We start from the raw sequence: 7,500 nt of genomic DNA, 5'->3' as shown, positions 1-7,500 counted from the left end.
GCTGGCTGCTGAACTGTTAGTGGTGTTGCTGAATGACACCTAGAGAGAGAGATGAGAAAATATACAGACCCCAAAATTCCAGATGGCTATACTTAAACGTTTTAACATTATCCTCAGCTCTGGCATCTTCCCCAATATTTGGAACCAAGGACTGATCACCCCCAATCCACAAAAGTGGAGAGAAATTTCACCCCAATAACGACCGTGGGATATGTGTCAACAGCAACCATGGGAAAATCCTCTGCATTATCGTGAACATCAGACTCGTACATTTCCAAAGTGAAAACAATGTACTGAGCAAAAGTCAGTTTGCTTTTTACCAAATTACCATACGACAGACCACGTATTCACCCTGCACACCCTTATTGACAAACAAACCAAAACAACGTTTTCTCATGCTTTGTTGATTTCAAAAAAAGCTTTTGACTCAATTTGGCATGAGAGTCTGCTATACAAATGGATGGAAACATTATCGTTAGCAGCAGACACGTACATTTCCTCAGTGAAAACAGTGTACAGAGCAAATGTCAAATTGGCTTTTTACCAAATTACCGTACGCCCTTATTGACAAACAAACAGAAACAAAGGAAAAGTCTTATCATGTTGATTTCAAAAAAGCTTTTGACTATATTTGGCATAAGATGGAAAGCGGTGTTGAGAAAAAACATGCGACTTTATAAAAATCCATGTAAATCAAATCGTATTTGTCACATACACATGGTTAGCATATGTTAATGCAAGTGTAGCGAAATGCTTGTGCTTCTAGTTCCGACTATGCAGTAATATGGTATGAAATGCAGTATATACATATGAGATGAGTAATGTAGGACATGTAAACATTATTAAAGTGGCGTAATTTAAAGTGACTAGTGATTCCTTTATTAAGTCCATTCATTTAAGTGTCCAGAGATTTGAGTCTGCATGTTGGCAGCAGCTTCTCTAATGTGCTACCGATGGCTGTTTAACAGTCTGATGGCCTTGAGATAGAAGCTGTTTTTCAGTCTCTCGTTGCCAGCTTTTATGCACCTGTACTGACCTCGCCTTCTGGATGATAGCGGGGTGAACAGGCAGTGGCTCGGGTGGTTGATGTCCTTGATGATCTTTTTGGCCTTCCTGTGACATCGGGTGGTGTAGGTGTCCTGGAGGGCAGGTAGTTTGCCCCCGGTGATGCGTTGTGCAGACCGCACCACCCTCTGGAGATCCTTGAGGTTGAGGACTGTGCAGTTGCCATACCAGGCGGTGATAAAGCCTGACAGGATGCTCTCAATTGTACATGTGAGTGTTTTAGGTGACAAGCCAAATATATTCAGCCTCCTGAGGTTGAAGAGGCGCTGTTGCGCTTTCTTCACCACGCTGTCTGTGTGGGTGGACCATTTCAGTTTGTCCGTGATGTGTACGCCGAGGAATTTAAAACTTTCCACCTTCTCCACTACTGTCCCGTCGATGTGGATAGGAGGGTGCTCCCTCTGCTGTTTCCTGAAGTCCACGATCATCTCCTTTGTTTTGTTGACGTTGAGTGTGAGGTTATTTTCCTGACACCACACTCCGAGGGCCCTCACCTCCTCCCTATAGGCCGTCTCGTCATTGTTGGTAATCAAGCCTACCACTGTAGTGTCGTCTACAAACTTGATGATTGAGTTGGAGGCGTGCATGGCCACGCAGTTGTGGGTGAACAGGGAGTACAGGAGGGGGCTGAGAATGCACCCTTGTAGGGCCCCAGTGTTGAGGATCAGCGGGGTGGAGATGTTGTTTCCTACCTTCACCACCTGGGGGGCGGCCCATCAGAAAGTCCAGGACCCAATTGCACAGGGCGGTGTCGAGACCCAGGTTCTCAAGCTTAATGACGAGTTTGGAGGGCACTATGGCGTTGAACGCTGAGCTGTAGTCAATGAACAGCATTCTTACATAGGTATTCCTCTTGTCCAGATGGGATAGGGCAGTGTGCAGTATGATGGCGATTGCATCGCCTGTGGACCTGTTGGGGCGGTAAGCAAATTGAAGTGGGTCTAGGGTGTCAGGTTAGGTAGAGGTGATATGATCCTTGACTAGTCTCTCAATGCACTTCATGATGTACAGAAGTGAGTGCTACGGGGCGATAGTCATTTAGCTCAGTTATCTTTTCCTTCAAAGATTTGTACACAAGATTTGAACACAAACAACAAGTGTGCGGTTAAAATTGGCAAAAAAAAACACACGTTTGAGGGGACTCCTACGGTAGGTAGCTCATCTCTTGGCAGTAGTTCTGTAGACTACTTTATCATTGACCTCAACCCAGAGTCTCTCAGTTCTTCCCACAGGGCCGGGGGGTGAAACAGGGATGCAGCTTGAGGCCCATCCTCTTCAACATATATATCAATGAATTGGCGAGGGCACTAGAACAGTCTGTAGCACCCGGCCTCACCCTGCTAGAATCTGAAGTCAAATGTCTACTGTTCGCTGATGATCTGTTGCTTCTGTCACCAACCAAGGAGGACCTACAGCAGCACCTAGATCTTCTGCACAGATTCTTCTGCACAGACCTGGACCCTGACAGACCTGGGCTCTGACAGACCTGGGCCCTGACAGTAAATCTCAGTAAGACTATAATTGTCACGTCCTGACCAGTATAAGGGTTAATTGTTATTGTAGTTTGGTCAGGATGTGGCGGAGGGTATTTGTTTTATGTGGTTCGGGGTGGTGGTTGATTTAGTAGGGCATTTGATTTATGTATTCCGGGGGGTTTTGGGCACTGTGTTATGTTTATGTATTTCTATGTTTAGTCTAGTGAATCTGTTTCTATGTTTAGTTAATTGGGGCGGGGACTCTCAATTGAAGGCAGGTGTTGTCTATTTGCCTTTGATTGAGAGTCCTATATATTAGGGTGTGTTTGTAGTTGTGGGAGATTGTTTCTTGTTTAGCGTGTGTGAGCATGACAAGACTGTTTTGTTGATCGTGAGTTCGTTGTGTTTATTATTTTGAGTTAAAATAAACTGCAAGATGAGCATCCACAATCCTGCTGCATTTTGGTCCTCCTTTCCCGACGACAACCGTGACAATAATGATGGTGTTCCAAAATAAGATCCAGTTGCCAGGAACACAAATACAAATTCCATCTAGACACCATTGCCTTAGAGCAGTGGTTCACAAACGTTTTATATTCCCGTACCCCTTCAAACATTCAACCTCCAGCTGTAACCCCCTCTAGCACCAGGGTCAGCGCACTCTCAAATGTTGTTTTTTTGCCATCATCGTAAACCACACACTATACGATACATTTATTAAACATAAGAATGAGTGTGAGTTTTTGTCACAACCCGGCTCGTGGGAAGTGACAGTGTTCGCTGCTCTGGCACCCCAATGGTGGAACAAGCTCCCTCACGACGCCAGGACAGCGGAGTCAATCACCACCTTCCGGAGACACCTGAAACCCCACCTCTTTAAGGAATACCTGGGATAGGATAAAGTAATCCTTCTAACCCCCCCCCACCCCCCCCCTAAAGATATAGATGTACTATTGTAAAGTGGTTGTTCCACTGGCTATCATAAGGTGAATGCACCAATTTGTAAGTCGCTCTGGATAAGAGCGTCTGCTAAATGACGTAAATGTAAAATGTAAAAGTGACAAAGAGCTCTTAAAGGACCAGGGCACAACATATAATAATAATCAATCATTTTGCTCTTTATTTAACCATCTTACATATAAAACTTTATTTGTTTATCGAAAATGGTGAATAACTCACCACAGGTTAATGAGAAGGGTGTGCTTGAAAGGATGCACATAACTCTGCAATGTTGGGTTGTATTGGAGAGATCTCAGTCTTAAATCATTTTCCACACAGTCTGTGCCTGTATTTAGATTTCATGCTAGTGAGGGCAGAGAATCCACTCTCACATAGGTACGTGGTTGCAGAGGGCATCAGTGTCTTAACAGCTCGATTTGCCAAGGCAGGAAACTCTGAGCTCAGCCAAATCCAGAAATCTGGTAGTGGCTTCTGGCTTCTAATTAAGTTCAATTTTCACAGAACCGCTTGTTGCAATTTCAATGAGACTCTCTTGTTCAGATATCGGTAAGTGGACTGGAGGCAGGGCATGAAAGGGATAACGATTCCAGTTGTTTGTGTCATCCGTTTCGGGAAAGTACCTGAGTAATTGCGCACCCAATTCACTCAGGTGCTTCACTATATCACATTTGACATTGTCCGTAAGCTTGAGTTCATTTGCACACAAAAAATCATACAATGATGGAAAGACCTGTGTGTTGTCCTTGTTAATGCAGACAGAGAAGAGCTCCAACTTCTTAATCATAGCCTCAATTTTGTCCCACACATTGAATATAGTTGTGAAGAGTCCCTGTAATCCTAGATTCAGATCATTCAGGTGAGAAAAAACATCACCCAGATAGGCCAGTCGTGTGAGAAACTCATCATCATGCAAGTGGTCAGACAAGTGAAAATGATGGTCAGTAAAGAAAACTTTAAGCTCATCTCTCAATTCCAAAAAACATGTCAATACTTTGCCCCTTGATAACCAGCGCACTTCTGTATGTTGTAAAAGCGTTACATGGTCGCTGCCCATATCATTGCATAGTGAAGAAAATACACGAGAGTTCAGGGGCATTTTGCTATAACAAAGTTAACCATTTTTACTGTAGTGTCCAAAACGTCTTTCAAGCTGTCAGACATTCCCTTGGCAGCAAGAGCCTCTTGGTGGATGCTGCAGTGGACCCAGGTGGCTGCTTGCACGTGCGTTACCACTCCACTATGTCTCCCTGTCATGGCTTTTGCTCCATCAGTACAGATACCAACATGAGCAGCAGCTACGATTGGCTACATAGTTGGTGGAATTCCCACGGGAGAGTAACGGTTAATGTGATTGGATGTTAATTATTTGACTAGGCTTCCTGTATTTTACATTGTGTTGTTATTTCCCTGAACACCAGATGGTTTCATTTGATTTTTGGCAGTGAAACGAGGTGTGAGAAAAAAAAACTCACCCAAATGTATAGCCCCGTTGGACAATATAAATGGACTGTTTGAAAATGTGATTATATTTTTAAAAAAAAATTATGTTAATCGCATATTTATTTGGCGTACCCCCTACGGCATTGCCCCAGTTTGGGAATACCTGCCTTAGAGCACACAAAAAAACTATACGTACCTCGGCCTAAACATCAGCGCCACAGGTAACTTCCACAAATATTGGAGTTCCACATATATAAGGGCTCAGGGCCAGACCCAAATGCTATCTATCCTACTACTATATATCCCATCCAATCCTATCCTATATATATCCCATCCAATCCTATCCTATATATATCCCATCCAATCCTATCCTATATATATCCCATCCTATCTATCCTACCCTATCCTATCTATCCCATCCTATCTATCCCATCCTATTGTCACGGGTGTCGTGAGGATTAGACCAAAACGCAGCGGGAATGAGTATAATCATCTTTTTAATAGGCAGAAAGAAGGAAAACCGAAACAAAACATACGTATACAAAAACAACGACGATAACAGTCTTGTCAGGCACACAGCTAAACAAGGAACAACTACCCACAAAAAAACATAGAAACACACCCCTCTTAAATAGGACCTTCAATTAGAAGCAACTGGGAGCAGCTGCTTCCAATTGAAGGTCAACCCAACAAACACCACATAGAAATAGACATACTAGAACATAGCCCAACAAACCCTGAAACACTCTAAACAAACACCTCTCTCAAAACAGAACATAGCCCAACAAACCCCGAAACACTCTAAACAAACACCTCCTGCCACGTCCTGACGAAACTACAATAACAAATAACCCCTTTACTGGTCAGGACGTGACACCTATCTATCCCATCCTATCCTTATAAGGGTACAAGGTGAGACCCAGATGCAGACACTGGAGGCAGATGGTTTGAGTCTTTGATATTTATTAGTTCCAAAAGGGGTAGGCAAGAGAATAGTTGAGGACAGGCAAAAGGTCAAAACCAGATCAGAGTCCAGGAGGTACAGAGTGGCAGGCAGGCTCGAGGTCAGGGCAGGCAGACTGGTCAGGCAGGTGGGTACGGAGTCCAGAAAACAGGCAAGGGTCAAAACCGGGAGGACTAGCAAAAGCGAGAATAGCCAAAGCAGGCGTACAGGGACAAAACACACTGGTTGACTTGAAACAGACAAGACGAACTGGCAACAGAGAGACAGGAAACACAGGGATAAATATACTGGGGTAAATAAGTGACACCTGGAGGGGGTGGAGACAATCACAAGGACAGGAAACAGAGTCCTCGCAGCAATGTTCCAACATCTAGTGGAAAGCCTTCCCAGAAGAGTGGAAGCTGTTATAGCAGCGAAGGGGGGGACCAACTCCATATTAATGCTCATGATTTTAGAATGAGATGTTCAACGAGTAGGTGTCCACATACACTACATGACCAAAAGTATGTTTCCCATGCCAATAAATCCCTTTGAATTACATTTAATTGAGAGAGAGAGAGAGAGAGAGAGAGAGAGAGAGAGAGAGAGAGAGAGAGAGAGGATGATTTTCATATAATTTGTAACAGCGGATGACAGCGGAGTGTCATCTAGGAGTCTGCAGGATTACCAGATTCTGTAGGAGGAAAGGTCAATGTCAAATGTGTCATCAAAACAAACAGAATGTAGCCACGTCTAAAAAAAGGCCAAATTATACCATTCTCAAAATACAGTAATGATCTCAGTAGGCAGGGTTGCTACAATACCAAAGATAGAAAGACCAACATAAAACTAAATTAAAAAGTTCTAAGACTCAGTGCAGAATTTGTAATCCAAGACTCAAATCATTACTTTCATGATAATCGTCTCAGTCGTTTTACTGGCCAACAAGCTAAGCAGTAACGAACAACTATCTTGATATAGCAACTATTAAAATCTGACAGAGGAAGAATTATAAATCACAACCAAAATGTATCCGTCAAAGATTTTTACGAACTTCTATAAAAGAAATGTACACCTTTAATTGTACAGCCACACCAAGTCAGACTAAATCCTGAATTATATCTTAGTTGGTTGATCAGAAATAACAGTTTCTTGGCCTCTGCGTTCTCTCTCAGATAAGAAAAAGCTTTTGATAAGACTTAGAAGAGTCACATCTCAGGTCTGTCTTGGAACATATGTAAATTGGCTCCAAATTCATTAATATGACATGGAATAACAGATAGTCCTTACTGCTATTAGCCCATAGAAACACATTGAATAACAGATTACTGCTATTAGCCCATAGAAACACACTGAATAACAGATTACTGCTATTAGCCCATAGAAACACATTGAATAACAGATAGTCCTTACTGCTATTAGCCCATAGAAACACATGGAATAACAGATTACTGCTATTAGCCCATAGAAACACATTGAATAACAGATTACTGCTATTAGCCCATAGAAACACATTGAATAACAGATTACTGCTATTAGCCCATAGAAACACATTGAATAACAGATTACTGCTATTAGCCCATAGAAACACACTGAATAACAGATTACTGCTATTAG

This window comes from Salmo salar, chromosome 03 (genome assembly GCF_965601325.2).
Source record: "Salmo salar chromosome 03, fSalSal1, whole genome shotgun sequence".
Taxonomy (NCBI): domain Eukaryota; kingdom Metazoa; phylum Chordata; class Actinopteri; order Salmoniformes; family Salmonidae; genus Salmo; species Salmo salar.
The sequence above is the reverse complement of the archived record's forward strand: the minus strand, read 5'-3'. Positions refer to the sequence as shown.